Source organism: Syngnathus floridae, chromosome 15 (genome assembly GCF_059516105.1).
Source record: "Syngnathus floridae isolate MCC-2025c chromosome 15, RoL_Sflo_1.0, whole genome shotgun sequence".
NCBI classification, from domain to species: domain Eukaryota; kingdom Metazoa; phylum Chordata; class Actinopteri; order Syngnathiformes; family Syngnathidae; genus Syngnathus; species Syngnathus floridae.
In genome coordinates, this window is record NC_142427.1 from 5661934 (window position 1) to 5676342 (window position 14409).

Consider the following 14409-nt stretch of genomic DNA (forward strand, 5'->3'; position numbering starts at 1 on the left):
GGAGGGCCACAGGGAAACGGAGAGAGTGAGTGGAGAAAGACAGAGAGAGGCTGCTCTCGGAATTTTGTATGAGAGAGAAAGTGGAGGCGAGGCGGCAAGGTGAGGGCACATCCGCTCTTCTTGGGCGAAAAGGGGGGGCGGTGTGAATGTGGAAAGAGATGGAGTGATGATGGAGATGGTGGGGATTCAAAAAAATGAGAGGGGAAGCCACACTGTGGAAAGGAACGGAAAAAGAGAAACAGAATAAGACAGCGGAGTGCGGATGGAGGAGGAAGAAGCGAGGGAGGGGACAGCTAAGGAGAGAGAGCTGGCGAGTGGGTGTGTGCGTGCACGCGCGCGTGTCATATATATATATATTTATATGTGTGTGTGTGTGTGTGTTTGAAGACAGAAGGAATTAGACCGCGAGAAAATGTGTTGAGGAGGAGAGTGTGAATTACATGTGCATTGGCGAAGAAAAGCAAACATGAAACAGAGCAACCTATAGAACTGGATTGAAACTGAGATGGCTTCTTAAAGGTTTTTTTTTCTTCTGCTTGTTTCAACACTCAGCAGCTGTTGCCTGGTGCAATTGTTGCCATGGTAACATGGTAAGCTTGGTGTTGTCATATCTAGTATGTGCTACATTTTTTGTAGTCTCAATAGGCAGGTATATTTAAACATCTGTGTGACATGTGTTAGAATGAGCATATGCACTTTCCACTGCCTTGGAAATTCTTTAAAAGGCAAAAAATAAATAAATAAATAAAAATACCAGGACACTGAAGTAAATATTAATAAGGACTGCTGATGCTGTACATGTACTCATGCATGTAGTCAGCTGTACATGCGCTCTGCCTTTAAGATGTTGGACTGTACCACTCGTGGTTGTGTAAAAGGGGAATGTTTGCTTAACTGTCTTTGCATCACCAGTTCTATAATTAAGTACAAATCCAGCCCCCTCCACTCACTCCCCACAATGCTGGAGCAGTGGTACAGCAATCAAGCAATTCTGGATGATGAACACACATTTTACTCCCCAGGGTGAAGCGTCACACGGGCATTGGATTGAAAAAGTACAACCCAACAATGAGCGACTCCTCCATTCCATCTACAGATGGCCACGTTCTACAGATGGCCGGTGTTATAAATACACTCACGCATCAAGAAACGTGGAACCTCCGCAAATGCTGAGCATGTTAAGACATCTAACTTCATCCCTTTAAAGTTCATACCTGCTGTGTGACATGTCAGTGTCACCTTTTTGACTTTGTGCTCAACTGATGAAAACAAAATGTTTGTGTAGCATCTTAATAGGGTTGGACTGGCATTAGCGATTCTCACTTATCGTGAGATTTTACTGCCACATAACATTTAAGAAGTCCCTCCAACCTGTAATGCCCTCCGACAACTCAATTTATTATGCACAAAATATGCAATGCAGTGCTTCTTTATTTATTTACAGTTTATTTCTGAGAAAATTGAGCTTCTAACTTTAAATACAGAGAAAGCTGGCTATGAATGAACAACAACCTTGTAATTTGCAAGTGTTGTGCTTTTAAACAATCAGCAATGAAACCCGTAATTTGTCAGCGAAACATTTACTGTATTTGTTCAATGTAGGTTCTTCATCACCTCATTAAAACTGCAGTAGAAATGAAATATTTAACATCCAAGTATATGCCAATGATTTGAACATTTGTATCAAATAGCTTTTTATATTGATGAGCACCCTTGAAAAAAATATGGCCGCAAAACACGCATGTTAATTGAATTGAATACGATAAATCGGCAGTGTCAAACTCATTTTCGTTGCGTGCCACACTGTAATTATGGTTTCCCATGTAGTTAGTGTTTTCCTCAGGGGGCCATTATGACTGTGGATACCACATACTGTAAATGGATAATCAGCTCACATTTGATTGTTATTATATAGTTGAATAATATAATAAGATATAAATAGATATAATATTGTTTCAAGTTATAAAATAAGATAGAAATAGTAAATTGTTTCAATATATATGATATTGTTTCAATTTATATAAGATCTAAATAAATATATTATAATAAGATATAATAAGATATAATATAATAAGATATAATATAATTAGATATAATAATTAGATATAATATAATATAAAATAATAATATAATATATCATATCATAGCATATATAGTAATATAATGTAATACAACATTTTAGCCAATATGTGAGGTCTGATATTAACATAAAATAGTCATTGCCTATCATTCCATCACTGCAGAAGATCTGAGATGTTTAATTTGTTTGTTCTTCCGTCACACCTGACTGTCTTTGACACTTCCTCTGAAATATGTCTCACTTAGATACAAATGAATCTAAATATAAACCAGTCTGCCAAAAGTGATTTTTTTTTCCCCAAATAGATTCAGAATCATTTAAATGTATGTAAATGTTATTGCTGAAGCCTATCAGATGCACCAGTAATTGTTATGCGTGTATACATCCATAATGTGTGGACATGGCAAGTCCTTGGTGCCACACTCATTTTGGGCACACCAAGTCTGTTACCCCAGTAAAGGACCTTATTTGGAATGAAGTGTTTCTACAACACGTAATTATTGTTTAAAGTTTAATTTTTTTAAGAGGCTGCTGGGTTGGGCCTGCAAACAACGTAATGACATAATGACAATAGTTTGACTCAGATGCACTGTCATAACAAGATTTCAATGCTTTATTTCCGACTCATTTGACATTTGACACATTCATAGCTTTAAATGGTTTTTCCTCTGAGTCTTTTGTTTTTCTCGCAAGTAAAAAAAAAAAAAGAGAAAACCTTTTCAATGACATAAAAGAAAAGCGATTCTGAGTCATCAAGGACGAGACACCCACAGACAGGTTTCTATCTATGCAGTGCATGACGGAGTGAGACTTTTTTTGGCATCATTTAGGGCCTCAGTTTGAGTGGGGTGGAGGACTGGGTTTGCAGAATTGCTGCGTGGATGTCACAAGCACTTGGCAAGAAGTCGTGCAGGTGTTGCTAAGCACCATATGTGACTTCCTGTGGAAATCGGCTGCAGGCCAGATTTTAGCCTTTAAATATGTCCCAAAAGTAATATTTTGCATTCGGCTGGCGCAGTGTTTCTTTTCAGAGGGATATTTATAATGTCACCTGATATCTTGTTTCTAGTTTCGGTTTGCATGGGAGCATGCTTTTACTTTGGTTTCATTAAAAGGCTGCTAACATGTGGTGCAACTGAGCAATCAAAGAATAGTATAGGGAAGAATTTCCATGCAAATGTAATCATTTTTCCTTTTATGACACAGAGAGACGTTTCTAATTATATGCCCAATAAATAATGTAATAAAGTAAATACATTAAAAAAAACATCTAACCTCGTGTGGCAGATGAGATTGACAAAAAAGGCTTTGCCAAGTGACCGCTGGAGGGCAGCATTCCCCTTTTTTTCAAATTCTTAACAGTATTTGTCAGAGTTGGATGAGTTTGATGTCAGGGACCCTGACTTCAACTCTGTCAAAAACTTTAGGGATGAACTCAACAGGATCAACAATGGATTATGAGTATGTAGCCGATTGTCATGCATTCCTCTTGTATTTTAATTTATGTATTTTTTTCCCAAGGAGCGCCATTAAAATATGTCTGAGATGTGGTTGAACTTATGGGACAATTACTTGGAGTTGAACGCCATCTTCTGGTGAACACTTGTCCTTTTTTCTTTCTTGTTTGTTTTTATGAGTGCCATAAAAATGGAAGTTGTTGAGTTGTTTTTGGCATTATGGGAATATGACGTGGAGTTGAACGCCGCCTCCTAGTGTAGACTTGTCCTCCAGTTGTTCGTGGCAAGATACACAACGTACTAGGGTCAATGGGTTCATTGCATTCCTAAAGCCTGCACATGGATGCGCCTGTGCGTTAGTTATTTGAGGGGGTTGGAGGATGTGCAACATGTTCAGTTCACAGTCATAAGACCGTGCTTGTTAAAGCAACATGTGTTTGTCTTCATTTGTGTTTAAATAGTTCAAACCCAGTGAAACCGAAAAATGAGGCATGCAAAACAGGACAAATGTTAGATTTGACTTGTGAAACCTGCGTATCATAATCATGCCAATATAAAGAAGTTGCAGGCGCTATTTTTGCTATATGAAAAAAAATCCAAGTGTACATTTTGGGTGTGACCTGTAAGCACGGTTGTCCCTTGAGGCCATTATCGGATGATATCAGCACATGTGTATACTGTACCTGCATGAGACAGATCCCGTGTGCTCATAAGACGCCATGGAAACATGCTTTCTTTTGGAAGTTATTAAGTGCAAATATACTTGTTATGTGCTCTCCGACTGGAATGAGACAAACTGGAGCCCTATTGAAGATAAACGCTGTAGAAAGTGAAGGACAACGCTGTGGAAAGTGAAGGACAGCATGTACACTATGTAACATATTCCAAACAGGATGTGAATAGCCTCACAGTGAAATACTTTTTTGTTTCCTTTGAGGGCGGGAGGGAGGTCCTATTGAGCTAATAAAGCATTCAGTTTATGAAGAATATCAAATTGCAAAAATTGAATTGAGCAGCTTGTTGTGAATACTTTATAGACAATGCACCAGTAGGCTGGAATTGCTTCATTTTATTATGATAAAGGTTCCTCGTGTAGTCAAGGACAGGCCTTGTGCAGAAATAGAAATCATTATTTGGGGGAACATCTTTCACTCAGCAGTAGCCACAAGTATTTTCCATTTCCAACAAATACATGTCATCTTTGCTCCATGTACCCACACTGCATTAATTTATTCGTCGTGCACCTATGAATGTTTTTAAAAGAATGAAAAGCTGTTAAAACAAGGTCATATCAGTCATATTCTTGCTTTGGAAAGGGTAATTGTGTGCCCAGTTTGATGAATAAGCCAAAAATGTACATTCCTGCTCACATTTTCCAGTTAACTCAATGGGAATTCAAGTTGATGAAGCTATTTCTCTGGTCATTCAGCATGTCAACTTGTTACCACTATGCTCATTCAGTCAACAAATGCCCTCAATGATTATGGATTTTTATCCATTTTAAACAAAATTCCACATGTTACAAGATTGTCAAGGTAGGCAAAGTCAGCCAAACAGAATTTCAGCTCATTTTGTTGACACACACTGCACACAGCTCTAAAAAGCTATTAATGAAATCCTTTTTTTTTTCCAGTCCCAAATATCGAGGTTACTGTGTGTCATGTGTATAAGAGTAAAGCTGCCTGTTGCAGGTCAAATAAAACACTTTCATCTGCTCAAATTTTCCAAAACATCATTTTGAGATGAAGTATGAATCATGAGGTAGACAGGAGGCCACAATATTCTTATCTCAGCTAGACAACTGACACAGCCAGGGAGGCTTGGGCACTGAAAAGACAAGCAAAAGAAACCTATTAATCATTTATACCACTTGGACACAAAAGACAGCACTGTGCCAGCTCATTTCAACTAGACTGAACATGCCTTTTGGGGGGGGAGGGGGTTGAACTTGTCATCTTTGATCAATTTTAAGATTATTGTAGCGTCGACCCAGCCTGAGCCGTACTGACGTGAAGCAATAACAGCTATCAGAACGTGAAAATGTTCTTCAAGAACAACATTTTCAGTTTTCATTATGTTTGGGCAGTTATAGGCTCTGTGCAGTTCATCTCTATTTAAAGATGCAAGGTTTGTATTTGAAAAAGATTTTTTTTTTAAATAACAAAGAGACGAAACAGTATTAATATTTGCAGCGAAAAGATAAAAAAAAGAGAAATAAAATGGAAATGGTGTAGGACAAAGGGTCATTTTATTCTTTCAACCTAGTAGAAAAAAATAAGTTTTCCATAATTTCCCCAATGAGCCACAATAAGTGAAAGTCATCCTTTAAGAGGAGAGGAGAAAACTCCAATCTCCAAACTAAATTGTGTCTGAGAGAGGTGAACAATAGGAATTTCCATTTAATGAGTATTATTACATCTTTGGTAATGGGGTGGTGAGGTGAGTGCACTTTTTATGGTTATTATTATATTTCCAGGGGAAGAATTCCAAATTATGAAATTAAAGCTGATATTTGATAGATGTTCCCATTGGTTAACTTGGATAATGTGGTGATTTGCATTCCAAAAATTAAATAAAATCGGACAACACCAGAACACACGCTGGATTTTGACATCACTCATTTGCAGTACAGAAACTGTCAAGAATGTTGAAAGCTGTGCCCAATTGTCTGAACACAATAAAAAGGGGGACAAAGCAATCTTGACTTATTGCTTGGTTTTGATCATTGTCTAAAATCCTCAAATGTTGTGGAAAAACACAAGCCTCAGTCACACATGAAACACAGCACAAAATAAAATATAGTTTTTTTGGAGATTCAACAACAAAGTGGTGCCCCAGCACCCCCCAAAAAAATATTTGGCAGTCATGTGAGGAGGCCTTTTACTCTGTCACATCTACCACGTCTGTGATCACATCTTGTTAGATTGAGTGTAACATGTAATACCAATGTTGTCACTGTGCACTGCCACCCAAGTTATTTTAGGACCGGTAATTGACAAATTAAAACCAAAATACCAGAAAGAACCCAAAAGAGAGCAAAGTTGTGTTCTTTTGTGCGCTTGTGTTCTGTGAGTGTGTTTAGAAGATGAGAAGCCTTTTGCAAAATGTTGCAAGCTTTGGTTTACTTGCTATTTTAACTTTAATATATCTCAACAACAAATATACAAATATGAGTACATGTTGTTGGCCTCCTCACATTACGGATTGCTTTTTTGTGGTTGTAGTAGTTGGCGCATATAGCGGAATTTTGTCGCTGCTAGCTGTTTTGCAAGCAAAATTGAAATGCCCTATAATGTCACATGTAGTGTTTATATCTGAGTTCAGTCAAGATTCATGTATAATATAATAAGTACGGCTGTCAATCAACAGCAATGACAGAGGAGGGATAAAGATAAATGAAGCTTCAAAGCCAGGCTGGTGATTTTTTCATGTTGTTTGGTTAATTAGATAAATAAGTATGTTTTATTAATAACACTTTTGACAGAGTAGATGTGTGTGTGTGTATGTGTGTGTCTGTGTGTGTATGTTTGTGCATGCGTGTGCGCGTGCGTGCGTATGTGTGTTTTCTTGATGTCCACTAAATAAGTGCTAGCTAAAAGAAAAGTGAATTTAACAAATAGGTTTTTAAAACATTTTTAGTAAGTGTCTCAAAAAAGCTATTAATTTATATACTGTTACAATTAATATTTCAGTTTTCAAGCATAGAGCTTAAAAACATGGGCTCTAAGACTGATCCCTGAGGAACACCCCAGAAAAAAAGTGATATACTTTAATTTATGGGGCAAAACAATTACAAAAAAAATCTATATGAAGCAGCTGACGGGCCCTCCTAAATGCAATTGGAGGCCACTGTTACAATTCTTTATTAAAACATAAAAAGAATAAAACTTAATGCATGTGTCTGGGAGTCTTTTCACGTAAGTATTAAATAGCTAACTTTATAATATACTTTCCATTCTTTCTTATTTTTATGGCGTGTACTTTGTCACAGCTTTTAGCATACTGGAACCACAATCAAAAGAAAACATTTTGGATCACTGTTTGTCCGACCATTCAGACACCTGAGGCACTCAAGACATTGTTGAGCCAGGATAAAAAAATGTCCATCACTTTCCCACATTTGGAGCGTTTTTGTGGTATGTCATTTAATATGAGTTTTTTTTGTGGTATGTCATTTAATATGTACTCTATTCATCTGCAATAGACTTGGACCTTGGAAAAAATATTTGGATTGGCCCACTTGTTGCCAAAATGTGTGTCATTTTGTATGTGCGTATATTCCCTTTCAATTTCTACCTATTGGATTCCGAATATGAAATAAATGACTCTGTAAAAGTTAGGCTTGGTAATAACATTTCTAATTCCACTGTTAATTGAATCACAGCTAATCTCATTTGTTCCAAACAAGTTTGAACATTGCAGGTTGGCATTTGGTTTGTAATGAGTTGTCTCGACCCTGTAAAATTAAAAACCCGCGGCCATTCACAGATTAATGTTTTAAATCAAAAAGGAGAGAAGGGAAACAATCAGCAGCCTGACCTGACTAATAACACTGTGACACATCGCACATTTCAAAGTTCATGGAACTTTAATAATTTCCTGAATTTTATTTAAATATTTCAGCCAAATTGCTTGTGAGTAAAAGTCTGTTTTATATTTCCACAAAAATGCCAAAGGTCACTTGAATGAATGTACAAAAACATGAGAGGACAAATCCAACTGCTGCCCTCTGTTGGCTCTATCCACAGATGTTGCTTGACCTGCAGTTCTGGAAACTCAAGTGTTACAACAAAGTTTGCACACATGCATGGGTTTCCTTAAGGTTTCCTTAAGGTTAACAGCTTTTTTTTTTAATAAGGACTCTGGTCTTTACTGATGAGAGAATCAATGAAGAATGTATCAGGTATAATTTATTCTTTTCTTTTCCCTCGCCTTTCTTTATCTCTGTGAAAATGTATTTATAACACAATAACAGGTTCGGCTGTCAAGGTTAGGTAGGTGGAAAAATATAGCTGAGAGGAGAATCATTATTGAAATTGTGTGGGTGAAAAAGTACTTTGGATCCTTAAAATTTCAAAACATCAATAGAGAGGTGCACAAATGTAAATTAAAAGAAAAATCCCATTTCAATACGTTCTGCAAACTTTAGGAAGACCGTGGAAGTTATCAGTTACCGGACTTTTTTTTTTTCTTCTCAGTCAGCCACACCTTGACAAAGACACTGCTTTGAACCATACATGCAACTAATATTAACAACTCTAATGCTCCAATCTTAACTATTAAAGCTTGTGCAAATAAAGCTAATACTAAACACCCTTGAAATCAAATTTAAAGATTCTATAATTCAAGCTTTTTCCATACATATTTGGTAAATAAAATAGTTACATTAGAAATTTGCATACAGCCCAGTGCTATGCAAAAGTCACCAGTAACTGTTGTTTTAATTATCTTCATTTTGGCCAAGCAGTTTTAACTGACACACACACACACACACACACACACATGCTTTGGCATGTGGCTAAAATCTGTGGCATGTGGCTAAAAAAACATGCTTTAAGTTTTGGTATACATATGTATAATGTACATCTTTTAACAGTCCATAGCAACCAATACCTTTAGAAAAATATATTATATGGGAAATAATTACTGAATTAAATACAAATTAATTTTTTTTAATATGAGAAATGCAATCAATCATACAGTATTAGAATGAAGCCTGAAGCTGTGCATGGAACCTCTTTAAAACATTTTACAGTGTAATTTATTTTAAAAGAATGCTATATTACTGTTCGGTTGTGTTTAACTTTTAGGCACAAGCATTTGTAATTATTCTTTAAGAACTTTTTTTTAAAAATGTATGTAATTCAATCAAATACCATTTTTAATTTAACTTTTATGTGCAATACAGTTTTGAGTGAATTAGTGGCAGTTTTTTTGGTATTTGAGTACTGTTAATGTTGAACCTCTATGATATAGCTTTTTACTGTTTATTAATTAAATTTCATTTTGATGAACACTTAGGCCTACTACTTTGCTGTATTTGAATGGTCAGAGCGCAAAGCATTGCATTTTACAGTTTCAAAACCACAGATTTGAACAAAGTTGTTAATTGAATTAGTAGGTTTATGAAAGTAGAAAAGTAACGAAAGGCAATCACAAATATCAAATAAATCTAATGGGTTTTTGTTGTTGTTTCCCTAGGCGTTTATAGCTTTACTAAAGTAGAAAAGTGGCTGAAGTCAGTTTCATGAGGGCGTTTCTCTTGCACGTAATGATGTAGGTCAAAGCAGTGGCGGGAGGCTTGTCCTCCGTTGAACCCGTGGCGCGGAGCCATATCCGAGGCCTGCAGAGGGCGCGCATAGCCCAGCGCGCGCTGACGCGCACACGCAACCAACATCCTGAACGGAGGTCTCCCCACATTCTGGCAGCACAGCTCGGAGATGGCGATTGTCTGAAAGCTCGCCTCTTCTACCTTTCCGTTGGTACTTGTTGAATTTGTTGGAAGAGTGGCTCTTTTTCTTTTTCAAACATGCCGCCATTACACGAACACTCGCGATGCTTATGTGGAGACGAGGCGCGCTGCACGCGCGTAACCTTAGCTGACCTCCTTGTCAGGAAACGTTCCCCCCCCCCTTTCTTTTCTTTCCTTTTTTCCCAAGATGAGGCGATGCTTTGCTTGATACGTCTCCGCGGCCATCCACGGCACGCTTTTCACACATGAATAATACACGATCATTATCGAATACGACCCACCGCGTGCTTCATTATTCTGATGTGGACTACAGACACGCGTGTGCGCGCACACACGCACACCTGTCACTGTCTAGACAGCGAGGGAGGGGGGACATTAAGGGGGGTCCGGGGGGGTCGGTCCCACATGACCCATTTGCTTCATTCTGTGCCAGCCAAATCTATCTCAAGGCATTGGAAGAAGAGAAAAAAAAACAACACGAGGAAGGAAAAAAAAGCAATCCCTCTACCAAATCTGATTGGCCGGGCGAACCGGCACCGTTTGTTCCCCCCTGCTCCCAAACTCGAGGTCAGCTCGGGACGTTAAAAAATAAATAAATGAGAAAATAGAAATGCGTAGAAAGTGGAAGACACGGCAGACAATCTAGCTTGTTTGGTGCCCAGCGCGCGATTGGCGGCGGTTCCAACCAACCGGGAGGCGAGTTACCGAGTGACATCGTCAGCGTCCAATAGGAAGTTGTGTCGCGTGATGGACACATGATGGGCTCCTCCGCGGTCCTTGTGACAGACGAGGGAGGCGGAGGAGGAAGAGAGAGGGGAAGATATATGAGAGTTCATTCACATTTGTGGACGCGGTTGATTCTCTCAGCACGAGTTCCTTATTTTTTGTGCACCAAACACGCATACGTGACGATTTCAAAGTGAGGTTTACCATACGTGTTTACAGCCCGACATGTCACCGCCGCGGTTTCTATTTGTAAATATTGTGGCTCTTCAACGAGTAGGAGGCACATTACTACCACTAGTAGTAGTACTATAACTACTCCCACTGCTTGCACATAATGGAGCCTCTCTCGCTCCCCTCTCTCTCTTCCGTGGGGGGCTCAATAAGTGACGAGCAACCCAAGACGGTGCACTGTTCTCCCCCAATGGCAGCTTTAAGTGAAAAGGCGTGCCTGCACCCCCACCCTCCACCACCCCCCACCCCTCTCAAAGTACCCGATGTATAGTTAAAAAATGGGAGGGCACATTTGAAGCGAGCTGCTTCTATGAAGGTAGGCTGCAGCGTGTGTTTATTGATGAGATGAAAAGAAGATGGAAGTGAGAAATGAAACAAAGTGAAAGGGACACGTTAGACATCTTCTAGCTCAGACATTGTCGTGGGGGAAGATCCATGCCACTTTTTGCAAGGGGCAGCGAGCTTCGAAGTGGAGGTAAGACAAGGATTTTTTTGGAAGTAACTAAGTAAAGGGGTCGGACGGAAATTTGCATTGGAGAGAGGGATTTTCCTATATGTGTGACGGGTTCCGTGTAGAGTTTTTTTTTTTTTTTGCGGGGGTGGGAGGGGGGTGCTCGCGACTTGCGTGCACTCTTTTTGGTCATATCGCGAACTTAATTGTGATAATTCAATAAATGTCGGACGGCGAAACCGAAACGTCCTCCGTGCAAGAGAAGTGGGCTCAGTCCACGCTGCCACCAGGCTTCAATGTCCATTTATATTCGGGGAGGGGGGAAACAAGCTGGACATGACGCAAGTTTCCCCATCTGTCACTATTCTCATCGTGCCCACCTACCTAACATAACCCAACCTAACGTAACCCCCGGTACTTTATTCTTTTGACCCTTTTCTTTTCTTTTTTTTTTTTTTTTTACTTGAGAACAATGCTGCTGCGTTCAAGTGTCCGTCAGCGATGCTCACATTTTACACAGCGGAACAAGTGTGCGCGTTTTGGATTTTAGGTCACTTCAGATTCGCTTTCTCAAGCATGGCACGCAAGCGCCCACTTCTTCTCCATGCGATATCACTTTGTGGAACTTAACCTCGATTCCAACCGAGCACATGTCCGCCCCACATTTTTTTACACGAATTAATATCAATAGAGCTTTTGGAGATGGTGATACACGTAGACGTGCTCATCGGAGCAGAGAAGGAAGCCTGGCTAATGCTTCAACAATACAGTTAAGCTTCGAATCGGTTGTGTGTGTCACAAGTTCATTGTGCACCTTGTATGATCTGCCAGCGATATGTGAAAATGTTTTTTTTTTTTTTTTTTTGGCGGAGGCTGGCCTAGATTTGGAGCCGTGCATGCTGTGGTGTGATTAAAGTTGCAAGAGGAGCTTTTTAGTGCGCCTTTAGGGTATTTTGATGGTGGGAGGAGGGGTCACATGCTAGTTTTTTTTAAAAGTATTATTACGTAAAGGTGGATGTATATACGATGTCCTCAAATTATCTGACGGGGCCGAACTTGACAGTTATTACGGCATCATACACTCGTGCGCCTAAATGTGTGTGAGCTTTTTTTGTGTATGTGTGTGAGGACAAGACAGAGCGTGCGAGTGTGTGAGTTGCTAACAGATGTTGTCCCACTGTGCTTGTCTTCGTCAGATTCATGGACATCATGCATGTTCTTGTGTGCCTTAAACGTTCCACGATGCGGCACCATCCAAGTTGGGTGCGTTGTGGGTCAATGTCAGAGGTTGAACCTGTTGTTGCCCCAAACCAAGCAAAACCAGTCCCGATTATTTTATTCTCAATCCCTCCTTTTGGTTTTTAGTTTTGGGGATTTTCTTCCATAAATTGCCACCATAACAGAAATTAGTTACAGTCCCTTATGAAATGAATGGTTCATTTGTGACTTGACACATGTGGAAGGGGGACTATTGTTGCTTGATGTGGCACATGTGATGTGAGATCATTGCAAATGTGATTGTATTGATCGACTGGCTGGCATGTGGGAGAGTGCAGTAAAATGTGCATGTGGGATTGAGTCCTTTTATCTGCAAAGACTAAACTCAACACCTGTATTTTTGGACATTTTTTATTGTTTGATGAATTGAAGAGTACTTGTGTTTATATGTGTGTGCGTGTGTGTGTGAGCTCTTACCGCAGCTTGATGTCCAAAAGTGATTTCATCAGCCCAGAGGAGGCGAGATAAGGCCTCAGTGTGACATGTTTCATCTCGGTGGAATCACTATTTATTTTATGCATATATTCCGCGTGTACATTAATATGCACAGTGTTTGTGCATCACCGTGCGTCCGCTTTTTGTGTCTCTGCTTAAAATCCCACCCATGACTAATGAATATTTAAGAGCATGTCTGCAGACCAAGAAGCTCATTATTATATGAAGGAGAAAGCAAAAGGAAAGGAACTAGGTGTGTGTGTGTATGTGTGTGTGTGTGTGTGTGTGTGTGTGTTCGCGCACCCGCGTGTGTGTGCGTGTTTGCGCGCGTGTGTGTGTGCGTGCGTGCGTGCGTGTGTGAAGAGGGTCCTATTCCACACCCAGCAATCAATCCCAATTTTCTTTTGGTGTCACCATTTTTCTCTTGTTGTCTGAAGCTTGTCAACAATTCATATCCTCAAATGTATTTTTCACATAAACAACAGAAAAAAAATCTTTAGACAGCCTCAATCAAGTCACACATTTAATATTCCAAATAGTCTTGCAGATGTGTTTAATTCAGTGACGTTAACAGTGATTGTCTCAAATTCTGTTTTGACCAAACCTGCATACAAATTACAGGTCAGTATTTCAAATGATGTTATTGACTATGGCCCCAATTGAAGAACCATGTGGTGTTACATTTCCGTAATATATATTTTTTTCTCTTGCACAAAACCTTTTACCAGCAAATATTTTCAAGATAGAAGTGAGTGTCAAAAAGCATTCAATATTAGTCATGGGGTACAGTTTACGTTTAAAAATATATTTGTATACATTTGATGCTTCTGTTTTGGATATTGCTTTATTAAAAATTTGGCAGAAATATGTCCCTGTGCTATGCATTTCAACCAAAATATATTTTTAAGTAATGTATTCAGAGAATAAAATTATAAAAAATTGCAGATCTTGAAATCCAATCATCCTTTAGAGTCCATCTTGGCTCCACTGTAGTCTTGACAACCATTTTGGCAATGTATTTTCAATTTGCTGACAGAACAAACGATACACACCGAAACTCTTTTGATGTCCATTCCTTGTGTCTTTATCAGCACTTTTCGTCCTTTCCAGCCCACATGTTGCCTGGTAAAAGACTCTTCTCAAGCTTTAGGAAAGCTAATCTTTGGTTCAGGTGAAATTTTGTAGCACTTTACCAGGAAGCATATTTGGTAAGGTAAGCTCAAGTCAAACTGCTTACCATCCAACTCATTGTAAGGCAGTAGGACTACAGTATGTGGAA

At 39.1% G+C, this 14409-nt stretch overlaps 1 protein-coding gene and 1 long non-coding RNA gene across 2 annotated transcripts in view; both read left to right on the top strand.

Moving 5' to 3' along the window:
* LOC148386050 (uncharacterized) overlaps window positions 1–2071 on the top strand; it is a 32337-nt gene extending 30266 nt beyond the window's left edge. Inside the window, exon 5 of the long non-coding RNA XR_015863113.1 lies at window positions 1023–2071. This is a non-coding gene — a long non-coding RNA (uncharacterized LOC148386050). The remainder of the gene's footprint in view (window positions 1–1022) is intronic.
* Window positions 2072–11228: 9157 nt separating this feature from the next.
* zbtb20 (zinc finger and BTB domain containing 20) overlaps window positions 11229–14409 on the top strand; it is a 30014-nt gene continuing 26833 nt past the window's right edge. The window contains exon 1 of the mRNA XM_088398589.1: window positions 11229–11441. The gene's annotated coding sequence lies outside the window, so the exon portion shown is untranslated. The remainder of the gene's footprint in view (window positions 11442–14409) is intronic.